The sequence below is a fragment of the Ictidomys tridecemlineatus genome, chromosome 14, assembly GCF_052094955.1.
Source record: "Ictidomys tridecemlineatus isolate mIctTri1 chromosome 14, mIctTri1.hap1, whole genome shotgun sequence".
NCBI lineage: Eukaryota > Metazoa > Chordata > Mammalia > Rodentia > Sciuridae > Ictidomys > Ictidomys tridecemlineatus.
Window position 1 is genome coordinate 51,063,238 of NC_135490.1, and position 15,084 is coordinate 51,078,321.

Below are 15,084 nucleotides of genomic sequence, written 5' to 3' on the forward strand. Positions count from 1 at the left end.
TTCTGCACTCATAGGTCATATCTGAAACAGTGGTTTTAATTCAAGATACCAAATCTTAAACCAAAGTATATACACAAGAAAATGAAAAAGATGGTAAAGGCACTTTTTTTTGTTTTGTTTTTGTTTTTTGTTTAGTACTAGAGATTTAATCCAGGGCACTTTACAACTGAGGTTACTACAGAGCCACCTCCCCAGCCATATATATATATATATATATATATATATATATATATATATAGAGAGAGAGAGAGAGAGAGAGAGAGAGAGAGAGAATTAGTTATTTAGGGACACCTTAAATTGCTGAGGCTGACCTTGAGCTTCTGATCTTCCTGTCTAAGCCTCTGAAGTTGCTGGGATCATAGGTGTGCACCATCACCTACCCTGAAAGTGTTTTAAATAGGTTGAATAATTAGTGTTGTTTAGCCTATAGAGAAAAGGACTCAGTTGAAATGAGCGAGTTGGCCTACAATACTCTAAGGACTGATGATTGACTTAGTCCAGAATCCTCCAGATAAAAACAAACTAGGACCAGAAAATGAAGTTACAGAAACATTTCAGTTCCCTTGTAGCTACTCAAAACTCTCTTTCTATGGAAAAGCCTGTTCTAGAAAGATGTGAACTGCCATTTCTGGAAATAAGCAGAGAGGATGTTGATCAGACATTTGACAAAAGAGATTCTATAAAGTCCTTTCAACCAGAAGGTTCTTTGAGATAGCCTTTTCTTATTAATAGCATTATGTAAAGTTGGGATAAGTTGAAAACTAATTGTCAAAAATAGATTTGGGGATTTCAATCACCACAAGACTTTTTAGCCATATTTTTGTGCTTATCAAGGGTTGATTATAATGGCACAAATTTTGATTGCCAGGCAAAATATTTCAATTAAAAGGGGCTTCCTGTCAATTTGAAAAGAAATTTCCTTTGGCATCCAAGGGAAAAACACTTCTACCAAAGGACATAATGATACTTCTTCCACTACTCACTCTGGATTCCTTTCCAAAAGGGGTCATAGTGTTAGTTGGAGTGATTCTCAGAACTACAAAATCAGAGATAGAAGGAATGTGGATGGAATCTGAGGCACACACAGGGGCACCCTTCTGTTATCATGTCCTGTGGTAAACATGAGCTATCACAACCCCATTAACACCACCCTCAAGTCCTCAGAACCCGCAGGGTTGGGGCACACCACCATACACTTTTTCAACTATCAGTCCCTACACAAAACTGTCAGCAGCAGAAAAAGTCCACCTCTGTCTGGGGAAGTCATGGAAGAATCCTTGAAGGAGCCCCAGCTTGGAAGCAGAGCTCAACAGGTTCTGTGAAGAGCACAAGCCCTCTACTCTAACACAGAGGTTGCTTGGTTTGCTGTTTCTTTTTTATTTTATACTATATGGGGACTGTATGGGCATCATGCATGCTAGGCAAGTCTACCACTGAGCTACACCTACACATTGAAAGCATTTGTTGTTGTTGTTTTAATTGGCCCTTGAATTGACAAAAGTAGCAACAGACTTTCACAAACAAAATTTCAATTAAATTTCCAAAACTGTTATTCTTTCATTCCACAGAAGGGATTAAGAAGAAAGGGACAATGACTAGCCTTATTGAAGCTTTTGCAGCAGCAGCCAGACGGATTCAGGACAGTTCAGTCACCAGGTGAGTCCGACTGGTACTTGTAGCAAGACAGGAACATAAGCAACCTCCTTAAGAGGACAGGAGGCTGGGAGTCCTTCTAGCCTGCCTGCTTTCTTTCCCTCCAATCATGGGACCATGTGGGTAGCTTTATTAAGATTACTGTGTTAGTCAACTTTTCAGTGCTATGACCAAAAGACCTGACAAGAACAACTTAGAAGATGAAAAACTTATTTTGGTTCATGGTTTAGAGGTTTAGTCCATGGTCAGATGATTCCATTGCTCTGGGCCCAAGATGAGGCAGAACATCAAGATGAAAGGGCATGGTGCAGGAAGCTGCCCAGTTGATGACAGCCAGGAAGCGGAGACAGCTTTAAAGTAAAAGAAGCCAGACATAATATAGTCCCCAAGTCCATGCCCCCATGACCTACTTCCTCAGCCATGCCCTATCAGCCTACAGTATCACCTATTAATCCATTCAAATCATTAATTCATCAAATGGATCAATCACTAAATTAATCTAATAATGTCCCCTCTGAATGTCCCTGCATCTACTCATCCATGAGCTTTGGGGGCTACCTCATGTCCAAACCGCAATAATTAGGAAATAATTTAAATATGTAGTAAAGTAAAAATTACTTAGGTGGGGAGAAGTATATACACACTGGGGAGAGCAGGGAAGATGGTATTTAAAAAACTGATAGGATTAATTTTTTTAGAAAAATCTTTCTTAAAATGGAAGATAAGTTCAGAATCAGGCAGATGGAGTTTTCATTCCCCCTCTCCCCAAAGTTGGTATGAAGTAGAAAAATCAGTGAGCTACTGAGAAATAAAGCCACACCCTGGCCTCTTTTCTATTTGGGTTCAGTGGCATCACCTGATCTTCTGACATACAACCTAAAAACGCTAAACCCCTCCCTCTCCCCCATACTCATTTGACTAGTTTTAAGCTTTGTAGAATTCTTCCTTTTTAGCCTTTCCTCTATCTGTTGAGCTTCTCCATCCCCCTCTGCTTCCATCATAATTCTGTCCTTCATCTTCTCTCACTTTTGAGAATCCTGAGTCTCCTAATTTGTCTCTCTCCTCCTCTGTCACTCTGATCACTTTTCTAACACTCAAAATTGATTATAACCTTTCTCTACTTAAAAGGTGCAGGGCCGGGCTTGGGGGGAATGGGGGGGATGGGGTTGTGGCTCAGCAGAACGTTCACCTAGCATGTGTGAGGCCCTGGGTTCGATTCTCAGCACCACATAAAAATAAATAAAGGTATTGTGTCCAACTACAACTGAAAAATAAATATTAAAAAGAAAGGTGCAATGCCTCCCACTGTTTAAGACAAAAGATACAAAGTTTAGTTCAGAAAAGGAATGCAGGCCCTGCCTCAGAGTCTAGTATGCCACAGGTAATTTTTAAAAATGTCTATGTCAGATCAGTATCTTCCCCACTGGCTGGTGTGCCCCCTCCGACTGCAAGGCCCTTCCTATGAGTGAACCCAATTCATCCTTCAACACACAGCCCAAGCGTGCCCTCCCTGCTGTCTCCTTTGGGCTCTCACCACACCCAGATCTGAGGAGTTTTAGCAAGTGTGCAACTCATCATTCACATCTCTCTCTCTCTCTCTCTCCCTATTAGAACATAAGCTCCTTAGGTTAGGAACCTTAGCACATCAGACAGAGATATTTGATGCCTGTTTCTTTCCTTCCTCAGAATTCCTACTGAGCTGGGAGGATTCATGGGATTCTCATTAAAAAAATAAAACAGGTGACTGGTGCCCAGACTAAAGGATGATGGGTATAAAGAGGGGAGAGAAGTAATTACAGCAAGTAGAAGGCTGACATTGATTGGGCTACTCAAACACTATACCCTGAACTCCTGCTGCTGAGGTCCGCAGAGCTCCCTAGGATCCCTCCCTACTACTTGAAGACCTCATTATCAGCTGTTCTTGGCTCCACTTATTCATTATCCTCTCATTTTCTATAGAAAGGATTTCTTTACACTACTGTCATTTTTCTTGCATTGATTCATGACTGTATGACTATAAGTAGGTTATAAGCTCCTACTAGGGAGACTTACATCTTAGTTAATGAAGTTAGAGAGCATTTTTCTATATATTCACTAGATATCCAATTAAATATGGCTGTGTGTGTGTGTGTGTGTGTGTGTGTGTGTGTGCAAAGAACCAAAATCTTAGCAAATAAGCAAACTGTTCCAAATTACTTTTAATAATTTCCCACTGGATAAATTAGTACATATTTGAATAATTAGCAATTCTATCACTCTTACAGGGACAAAATCATCTGTGCTTTTCTTGAATTTTTTATTAGTTCATTATATTCATACATAACAGTGGAATTCATTTTGACATATTCATAAATGCATATAACATCATTTGTTCTATTTTAATACCTTGCTCACTCACCCCCTCCCCTGATTCCCTTTCTCTGCTCTATTGGTCTTCCTTCTATTATTCATTATTTTTAAATTGGTGTGTAATAGTTCTACAAAATTAATTGTGATATACCCATATATGCTCTTATGGTTTAGATATTTTAGATGTTCCCCAAAAGCTCACATATGAGACAATGTAAAATGATTCAGTTATGAGAGTCTTATCCTAATTAGTGCATTAGTACCTAGTAGGGATTAACTGGGTGGTGAATGTCGGCAAGTAGGGTATGGTTGGAGGAGGCGGGTCATTGAGGGCGTGACTTTGGGGTATTTTTTCTGTCCCTGAAGAGTGGAGCTCGCTCTGTTTCCTGATGTCATGTTCCTAGCTGCTTTCCTCCCCTATACTCTTCCACCATGATATTCTGCCTCACCTCGGGTTCCAAAGAAAAAAAATTTCGGCAGGCGATGGTCTAAGACTTCTGAAACTGTGGGTCCTAAAGTAGACTTCTTGTCAGGTCTTTTGTTCACATCAGGGAAATAACTGACTAAAATCATGCACATAGCATAAGTTAGTCATTCTGAATTTTTGAACAACTGAATAAATATCTTATCAGAGTTAGGGTTAGGGTTGCTTTGCCAGTCTTGGGCAATAGCATTTGGAGGCTTTGGGATTTCAATACGTTAGACTGGAGAACTAGAGAAGGGACAAATAGTTAATACTTAACCATTTACCTATTTTAGTGTTTGAACTTCTTTCCAAAATTTTTCTATAAATATAAATACATACAATTTTACATAAATAGTATGATACCATAATGTTATTTTACAACCTGCCAAGATAGATTGTAACATCTTTCCACATGAAATTCATATATATAATTTACATACAGTAAAATGTACAGTTCAATAATGTTTTGACTACATACACATTGAAATAACCAGAAGAACAAGATACAGAACATTTTCATCAACCCCCAAACATTCCCATATGCCTCATCTTAGAAAATAACCTACCCATGCCCATGGGTAACCACTGTTCTGACTTCTATCCCAATATACTGGTCTGGGCTCTTCTTGAGCTTCATATAAATGGATGCTTATACTATGTGGCTCATGTAAACTGTTCCTTTTGCATGTTTTTAATATTTACCTTTTTTTTGTTTTACGTATCAGTAGTTCAAACATTTTTAGTGATTTTGCCATTTAGCAATCTTCTAATTGATGGAAAGTTGGTTGTTTCTAGTTTATTTTTGGCTAAAAATATAGTTGTTATGAACATTCATTTTTAAAATTTTTTTTAGTTGTAGATTGACACAATATTTTTATGTGGTGCTGAGGACAGAACCCAATGTCTCACATGTGCAAGGAAAGCACTGTACCCTTGAGGTAGAGCCCCAACCCCATGAAAATTCTTGTAGAGATCTTTTTATGCACACATATTAGCTCTTTCCTCTTGAATTTATGCTACAGTGAGAATGGCTGGGCCCTGGGTATAGATACTATCTTTATAAGAAGCTGCCAAACTGCTTTCCTTTCTTTCCTACAATGCACCATTGGTCCTCATTAACATTCTTAGCCTTTCTTCAAGGCAGGGTGTCACACGCCTATAATCCCAGCAGCTCCCTAGGCTGAGGCAGGAGGATAGCAAGCTCAAAGCCAGCCTCAGCAACGTGGTGAGTCCATCAGCAAATTTGAGAGACCCCATCTCAAAATAAAATAATAATAAAAGGTGGCTGGGGATGTGGCTCAGTGGTTAATGCCCTGAGTTCAATCTCTGGTACAAAAAAAAAATTAGCCCTTCTCGTTGGTATATATGGGTATTCCATTGTGGTTTAAATTTGCCTTTACTGGATGAATAATTCGATTGTGAACCTTTTCATATTCTTTTGGCCATTTGACTATTTTCTTTTGTGAAGCATCTTTTCAAGTCTTTTCTCATTTCTAATTAGTTTTTTTTTTTTTGCTTTTTCTTATGAGTTTACAGGAATTTTTCATATATTTTAAATATAAGCCCTGTCAGGTATGTGTCAATGGTGGTTTTTTGATGAGAAGTTTTAAAATTTGATAAAGTTCATTTATCATTTTTTTCTTTTCTGGTTAGTGCTTTCTGGTTATTAAAAAGCAAAAAAAAAATCTTTTGCCTATTCCAAAGTCACAAAAATATTCTTATTCTCTTTTAAATGCTTTATAGTTTTAGCTTTCACATTTAGGCCTAAGATCTCAAATTACTCATGTATGGTGTGAAGTAGGGATTCAAGGTTATTTTTCCCATATGGATAGTCATTCAAAATTTACTTTAACAGAATACATTTTATAACTTCCTTGGGTGTTTTTGTTCCTAAGAACACCTTTACATCTTAACCTAAGTGCTATTCTGCTTATAGATTTCTCAATATAAAGGAATTATAATATTAATATTTAAAAATATTATCAAGGGTAAGATAATCAAGTAGCAATTTCTTCTGGACAAATAAATTTTATTTCAAATTTCATCAAAATGCAGTTTATTTATTAAGTCAAGTCTTTGTACAAAAGTAATTAATATATGTCATTGTAGAAAACAAAATTTTTACTGTAATTAAAAAAATTTTATTACAATTGTAAAAATTTTAATATGAAATTGCACCTTTCATTTTGGCAAACAATCACAGAAAATGAAATTTTAGGTGTTATATGACAAATAGCACTGTGCTCAACTAGAGATGAATATTAAAGTAGAAATACTATAACTATTTAAGTATATGTCTACAGTGTTTTGTGTTGTATCTTTTAGAACCATCTATCTATAATGCACGTAATCATAAGATGTCTTTTTTTGTTTAAAGAAACTATCTGTAGGGCATTAACTGTGTGATAGGCATTGAGTTAGATGTCTGTGTAATGTGAGTCTCACTTAATCCTCACAACTTTCTGAGAGAATGCTCAATTTACTCCCCACTTTATGGATGAGGAAAGGGAGAGTTGATGTCATTAAAATTGCCCAAAGTCTGTGGCTAGTAAAGGACAAAAATGGGGCTGTAAAGAAAATCTGTCTGCATTCAAAACCAAAACTCTTTTTTTCTCTATAGAAAACTAATTGATTTTCTGGGAGAAAAAAATAATTGATTAACAAAAGGCAAATTATACCTTAGGGCATTCTCTGGTAAATCAAATTTTACTAAATCAAAAAAGAAGCAACATATTTTTCTGAATGCCTTGCTCAGGACCATGCCAGGCAGAGCAAAGGATACAGATGTATGTACCCTTACCGTGAAGGAATTTACAATCTAGCTTGGGAAACATTTGGTAAATTATTATTATACTAAGCCCACTGAAGTCTCTTCTTATCAAATCTTTTATATAAATGAAGCATTACAAGGACATATGTCTAAAAGAGTAAGCATATAATAAGCACTTTTTGATTAGAAAAACTGAGCACAAGCCTATAATCATGATATGGCAATTAATTCAGACCAAAGCAGAGGATTACAAAACCAAAACAGAAAATAATTTAGAAGATGTTCTTCTTAGAGAGTAAATTTGATTCCAATGGCCTGTTTAAATTCATGGTTTTGTGGTTCCAAAATGTCATAGAAAACTTGACTTTTATTAAAATGGTCTCAAATATGAAGCAAATCTTCAATGGAATAGTTATCATTTTTTCCAGCCCAAATTGTCAGACCTGTACCTGTATTAAAATAAAACAGAACTATATTGTTAAAATGAAAATAAGAAACATAAATGAGCAATTCCCATAAGCCTAAAAATATTCCAATTTGTCTCTGAATCAAAAGCACACAGATGAAAAAATTAATTAGCAATGGTGTAATTAATATTTTTCTATTTCATTCCTTCATCAACATCAAAGAGACTAAAGACAAAAAATTCACACTGATGTTGTCTAAATTATATCACCTCTCCATGTGAATTAAATGGCTTTGGAAACTCATACTGATGGTAATGAAAATGGGTCTAATTTGGGGAAAAGGAACTGAAGAGACTGTGTTGCTAATCAAGGAATTCATCCCCCCACATACAAATTCCACCTATAACCTGGTCAGAGTACAAAGCACAACTGGAAAAGAGCATAAATGTTACTGACATTCCCAACACTCATAGTCACCATAGTCAACCCATTCACTCACTATGCCTTTTGGGGGTTTGTATGAGATGTGAGAATGCCAAGAGATGTCATTAAGAATAATAGAACACTGGGCTGGGATTGTGGCTCAGCAGTAGAGCGCTAGTCTAGCACAGGCAGGACCCAAGTTCGAACCTCAGCACCACATAAAAATAAAGGCATTGTGTTGTGTCCATCTACACCTAAAAAATAAATGTTTTTTTTTTTTTTTTAAAGAATAACAGAACAGTGGCTGGGGTCCTGGCTCAGTGGAAAAGCACTTGCCTAGTACATAAGGGGCCTTGGGTTTGATCCTCAACACCACATATAAATAATAAAGGTTTTGTGTCTACCTACAAGTAAAAACATATTTTAAAAAACAATAACAGAATAAGTTTATATCACCTTCTGAGGAGTTAAAAAACAACATATGCAAATTTGTGTGGATATATGAATATGCTCAGAATCTAAATGTTATTTACACTCCTCATTTTCATTTCTTCCAGTGATAATACCACTATTGCATTAGAGTCTAGGGAAATGCAAAGCTGTTAAGCTCATATTTATTTTCTCATAAACATGTCAGAATTAAGGGAAAAATCTTTAAAGCATTTCTTCTACTAATGATAAGAAATAACTGCCTGAGGCATCTGGTCTTAAATTGACACATTCCAGCCCTTAAAAATAGTAACATCATTTTGGAAATATAATAACAAAAGAAAGTACTTTGGATTTTGTTGCATAGCAGCATCATATAACAAATCAAAAAGAATTTTAAACTACATCAAAGAACTCAAAATAGAAAAAAATGAAAATTAGTTTTGAAACCTGTATTATTATTATTTTTTTTTTGGCTAAAATGGAATCTACTAATTTATGGGCACCATGGTGACAAACCTTATAAAAAGACACAGATATGATCATTTAGGTTAAAAGAATAGCTTTCCAGTGTTATTTTTCGTCATTTAATATTCCTCTATTGTATTTAAACTGAAATGGGAGAAATAAAATTGCTGAATATTAAATTGAACTCATTTGAATCAAGTCATAGGCTTCATTTATTAAACTTTTTTATTGTGAAAAAACATGCATGGTACATAAAACATAAATGTAGATTTTAACAAATCATTATAAAATGAATGCCACTGTAGCCAAAATAAAAAGCAAGAAATAGCACACGGCCATCACCTAAGAAGGCACCTGTGCATCCCTGCTCCATCTCAGCCTCCTCTCCTTGCATGGCTCCTCTTCTACCTTTCCTCCTTCTCCCACTTTGAGAAGCAAAGTGTATAAAATAGGTCTCTTGTTTTAAAAGGAGAGGGAAATAAGAATAAATTCATATTTTACTCTGATGTGCATGAAGAGAATAATAACTGTGGTTAACAAGAAGCTAACGATGATGGTTAGTGAGATTGGGCAGGAGGATTAGGCAGATGGAGAGAGGATTTTCATAGTGTAACCATTTGTTTATTTGGTTTTTGAACCCATGCATTACATATTTAAATAATTATATTAAAAATAATTCTGAAAGACAACAAAAAGGCACAAAAGAAACAGCATGTAATTGTGTGAAAGAAGCTAGTAGTTTTACTCAATATCAATTTCCTTTTTATATCCACAGTACTAGATGACTTAACTACTGAATTCTACCAGATGTTTTAGGAAGAATTAACATCAATTCTTCTCAAATCCTTACCAGAAAATTAAAGAGGAAAGAATACTTCCAAATTCATTTTAGGAGGCCAACATTACCCTAATATCAAAGCTAGAAAATGATACTACAAGAAAAGAATAATTCAGGCTGATAACCTAAAGAATATGAATGAAAAATTCTCAAAAAAATATAGGCAGACTGAATCCAACAGCACTTTCAAACCATCATATATCACAATCATCTTTATCCCTCTGATGCAAGACAGTTTAAAACATGCCACTCAATAAATGTGGCATGGTACATTAATAGAATGAATGATAATAATCATATAATTGTTCCAATAGGTGTAGAAAAAATATCTAACAAAATTTAAAATCCTTTCATGATTAAAACTCAACAAGTTAGGTGTACAGAAGGAAAATTCCTAAACATAATAAAGCCCATATATGATATGCACATAACTAACATCATACTCAATAGTGAAAAGCTAAAAGTATTTTCTCTAAGAATAAGAACAAGACAAGGATGCCCATTTTCACCAGTTCTCAACATATTACTGGAAGTCCTAATCAAATCTATTATGGAAAAAAGAAGAAGGAGAAGGAGAAGGAGAAGAAGAGGAGGAGGAGGGGAAGGGGAAGGAGGAGGGGGAGGGGAGGGAGAGTGGTAGGGAGAGGGGGAGGGGAGGGGGTGGGGAAGGGGGAGGGGAGAGGGAGGAAATTAAAAATTTACCAAATTGGAAAAGAAGAAATAAAATTGTCTGTGTTTTCAGATTAAATTATCTTATACATATAAAATGTTAAAAGATGCTGGGAACAGTGGCACAAGCCTGTAATCCCAGCAGCTCAGGGGGCTGAAGCAGGAAGACGTGAGTTCAAACCCAGCCCCAGCAAAAGCAAGGCGCTAAGCAACTCAGTGAGACCCTGTCTCTAAATAAAATACAAAATACAGCTGGGATGTGGCTCAGTGGTCGAGTGCCCCTGAGTTCAATCCCCAGTACCCACCTCAAATCCCTAAAAGACTCCCCAAAAAAGCTGTTAGAAGTAATAAATTTAATAAAGTTATAGGATATAAAAATCAACATATAAAAATCAGTTGCATTTATTTACTATTATTATTATTTTAGTTGTAGTTGGACACAATACCTTTATTTCATTTATTTATTTTTATGTGGTGCTGAGGATCAAACCCAGGGTCTCACACGCATGAGAGGAGCACTCGACAGCTCCGCTGAGCCACAACCCCAGCCCTCACTTGCATTTCTATATACCAACAACACACTGGCCAAAAAAGAAATTAAAAGAGACATTCTGATTACAAGAGTATCAACAAGAATAAATTACTTAAGAATAAATTTAACAAAGAAGGTGAAATATCTCTAGACCAAAACCTACAAAGCATTAATGAATGATATTAAAGATGGCACAAATAAATAGGAAGATAACTTGTGTTCAGGGATTGGAAGAATTAATATTGTTAAAATGTCTATACTACTCAAAGCAACCAATAAAATCACTATCAAAATACCAATGGCATTTTTCATAAAAACAGATCAATCCTAAAATTCATGTGGAACCATGGAAGATTCAAATAGCCAAAGCAATCTTGAGCAAAAAGAATAAAATTGGAGGCACCGGACTCCTAATTTAAAATGACATTAAAATTAATTGAATATGAATGAAAAATCCTCAAAAATACAGGCAGACTCCTAAAATTACATTATAAAAATTACAAAAAAATTTTAAATTACATTACAAAAAAATCTACAGTAATCAAAATAGTACGGCATTAGCAGAAAAACAGACACACACACATCAATGGAACAGAACCAAGCCCAGAAATAAATCCACAGATTTACAGTAAACTGATCTTCAACAAAGTCTATAAAGTATGAATATAGACATTATCGAGTTACAAGACAATGAAGCTGGAAATTAACAAAATGAAAAAATTCTACCACTGAGGTGCCTAAAAAATTTCCTTCTAAATACCTTTGAGACAAAAGAGAAAAAGTTACAACTACAGATTATTTATAAATTAATAAGATGAAAAGCTACGTAACAGTGATAGGATAGAGCCAAAGAAATGGAGAGAGGGAAAAAAACAGTCTTAAATGCTTACATTGATAAATATAAATAATGACTATAAATATATTATCAAATATAAAAATGAATATAAGTAAGCTAAGAATCCAAAGGAAGAAAAGAAACTACAGAAAGTAGAATCTCTATTAATAGAGATAAAAAGCAGAAAATAATAAGTCAGAAGCGATAAAAATAAATAAATCCAAAAGTTGATTCTTAAAAACAAAATAAACTGGGGCTGGGGTTGTGGCTCAGAGGTAGAGCTTTTGCATACCATGCGTGAGGCACCAGGTTCGATCCTCAGCACCACATAAAAATAAAATAAATATATCGTGTCCACCTATAACTAAAAAATAAATATAAAAAAATAAAAATAAACTAAAAAAGAAAAAAAAATCACATAATCCAATCAAGACACTAGTGGAAAAGCTCAAATAAACAAGGGAATTATCTTAAAGACTTAGAAGTGGAGAGTAATAAACTGTACTTCAGTCAACCATATCTGAACAAATTTAAAAACCTGGATGAAACGAACAATTTTCTAGGAAAATATAATTTGTAAAAATTGATTTCCAAAGAGATAGAAAACATAAAAAAATCATTTACCAAGAAGAAAATAGACTCGGGCCTGGTGGAACATGCCTGTAATCTCAGTTACTTAGAAGACTGAGGCATGAGGATTACAAATTTAAGGCTAGACTAGGTAATTCAATAAGAACCTGTTAGAAAATGTTAGAAAGGGTTGGGGATACAGCTCAGTGTTTAGCATGCTCAAGGCCCTGGGTTCAATCCCCAGTACCACAAAGGGGGTTAAAATAGAAAAGTCATTTAGTTAAGCTTTCCCCAAACCATTTTACTATTGAATTTACCAAAACAAAGGTTCAGGCCATTTCATTATTATTTTAATACATCCAAAAGGAAAGATCCCTCGTTTATTTATGAAATGTGCATGACACTCATGCCTAAAACTGAGAAAGGAAAAAAAAATTACAGACTAAGCTCACTTCCTAATGCAGAAATTCTAATTACAATATTAGCAATTAAATTGAGTAGCAAGTTAAAAGACTGATATATCATAATAAAGTGTTGAATGCAAGGATGGTTAAATACTATGAAATATCAAGATAATTTATCTTATTAATAGATACAGAGAAAACATTAGTATTTTTATACAAGTTGGAAAGGTATTTAGTAAAATTCAATTATCCATAAGAATACTAATATTTCTTTAGACTGTTATCACTAGAAACTACTAAAAACTTGTACATTAAAGGTAGAGAGATGTATATGTTTACTAGCAATACTATTATTTAATACTTTTCTAGAATTCTCAATCTTGACACTATTGCCTTCTGTGTGGGGCTGTCCTGTGTAATACAGGGTATTTAGAGAAGTGTGGCTGGCCTCTGTCACTAAAAGACAAAGGAATCCCTGTCCCTGCAACACACACACAAGCTCTGACAACTGAAATGGACCTCAGGCATTGTCTTCTGGAGAATTAAAATCCCCATAGTGACAATCTCTGTTATGGAGGTACTAAGCAACATACCTAGAAAAGAAAAAGAAATTTTTAGAGGTATAAAGGTTGAAAGGGAACAAATAAAATTAATATGATGGAAAAGAATATAATTTTTTGTTTAGAAATTAAAAAAAATAATCTGAAAGACTTTTAAAAATGAATAAGAGAATTTAGTATATATATATATTAGGTCACAGTGTAAATTTACAGAAATCAATAACACACACACACACACACACACACACACCCATGTATACTATATATATATAAAAAAACAACCAGTACAAGATAAAATGGTAGCAAAGAACCTATTTTAAATAGCAACTTAACATAAAATACTAAGTAGGAAAAAAAAACTTCATAAACAATGTAAAATATTGAAGTAGAGAAAAGCTTAAATGCTTTTGAGAAATACAAAAAAGGAACTGTACAAATGTATGTTTAATATGTCTTTAGGAAGACTTAACATAATAAACCTTCAATTCTCTTGATGTTAATTCAAATTATTCTTCAAAAAAAAAAAATAACAGGGTTTTTCACTTTTGAACCAATAGGTTGATTCTAAATCTCTAGTAGAAGAGGAAAGCAAGCAAAAATAACCAGTATGTTTTTTTGTTTTGTTTTATTTTGTTTTGTTTAGTGTTGTTTGGTACTGAGGATTGAACCCAGGGGTGCTTAACCACTGAGCCACATTCCCAGCCTTTTTTTTTTAATGTAATTTCTTTAGAGACAGGGTCTCACTAAGTTGCTTAGAGCCTCCCTAAGTTTCTGACACTGACTTTGAACTTACGATCTTCCTGCTTCAGCCTTCCAAGCCATTAGGACTATAGGCATACACCACTGCATCCGGCTGCCAGTATGTTGTTTAGAGCACAGGTTAAGCTGTTTTAACACGGAAATTTCAAAATACAGTGACTCAGACATGACAGACTTTGTATTTCTCTCCCAAATTGTCCAACGGCAGGAATGAGGACTCAGGTGGCTGGGGGTCTCTGTTTCCATGGTCATCTAGAGCTCAGGTTCTACTCTACTCTATCTTCTTCCTCTACTAACTCCAAGAGTATTCTCATGCACAAAAGTGAAGGCTGCCATTTACCATCTTATTCACATTCTAACCCACAAATGTTGAAAGAAAAAGGAAAAAAAAAATGTTGTGAACAGATATGATGTTTGCTGGCCAAAATGTGGTCCCATAAGCACACCTAGTAAGTTGAGATCAGAAAACAGACTCTGGCTACATGGCCAAGATTCTAATAAAAGCTTATATCGGTCTCAATTGCTTCTGGAACATTTACAAGTAATCAGAAATTCAGAGAGGTTTTTATTCTTTCTGCCTTCTGGTTTGCTGATAATTCAGCATGTGAGATTTTGTTGATATTATTGTCATTCTCCTTGTGTTTTTTATATTTTCCAGGAAAAGGTGTAAGACTGGGAATTAAACCTCTGCCATGATCCTGCTTGAACTATAAGTCCCCATTATACAAATAAAATAATATGAATAGTCTAAGAGTCAAAAGAAGTTGAAGGGCTGAAGTTGTGGCTCAGTGGTAGAGCACTTGCCTAACGTATATAAAGCAATGGCCTCAACCCAGAGCAACACATTTAAAAAAATACATAAAATAAAGATATTGTGTCCATCTACAACTAAAAAAAATTTTTAAAGATGGTTATATATTTGTTTGCTTGTTTAAGATTAAAAAAAACTTTA

At 34.9% G+C, this 15,084-nt stretch overlaps 1 pseudogene across 1 annotated transcript in view; it reads right to left on the minus strand.

Moving 5' to 3' along the window:
- Positions 1–3,935: 3,935 nt before the first annotated feature.
- The window catches only part of LOC144370392 (protein FAM151B-like), a 31,110-nt pseudogene continuing 19,961 nt past the window's right edge, over positions 3,936–15,084 (minus strand). Inside the window, exons 6-7 of the transcript XR_013430369.1 lie at positions 12,355–12,359; positions 3,936–7,681 (exon numbers count right to left, since the gene is read on the minus strand). The product of XR_013430369.1 is annotated as a protein FAM151B-like (transcript). The remainder of the gene's footprint in view (positions 7,682–12,354; positions 12,360–15,084) is intronic.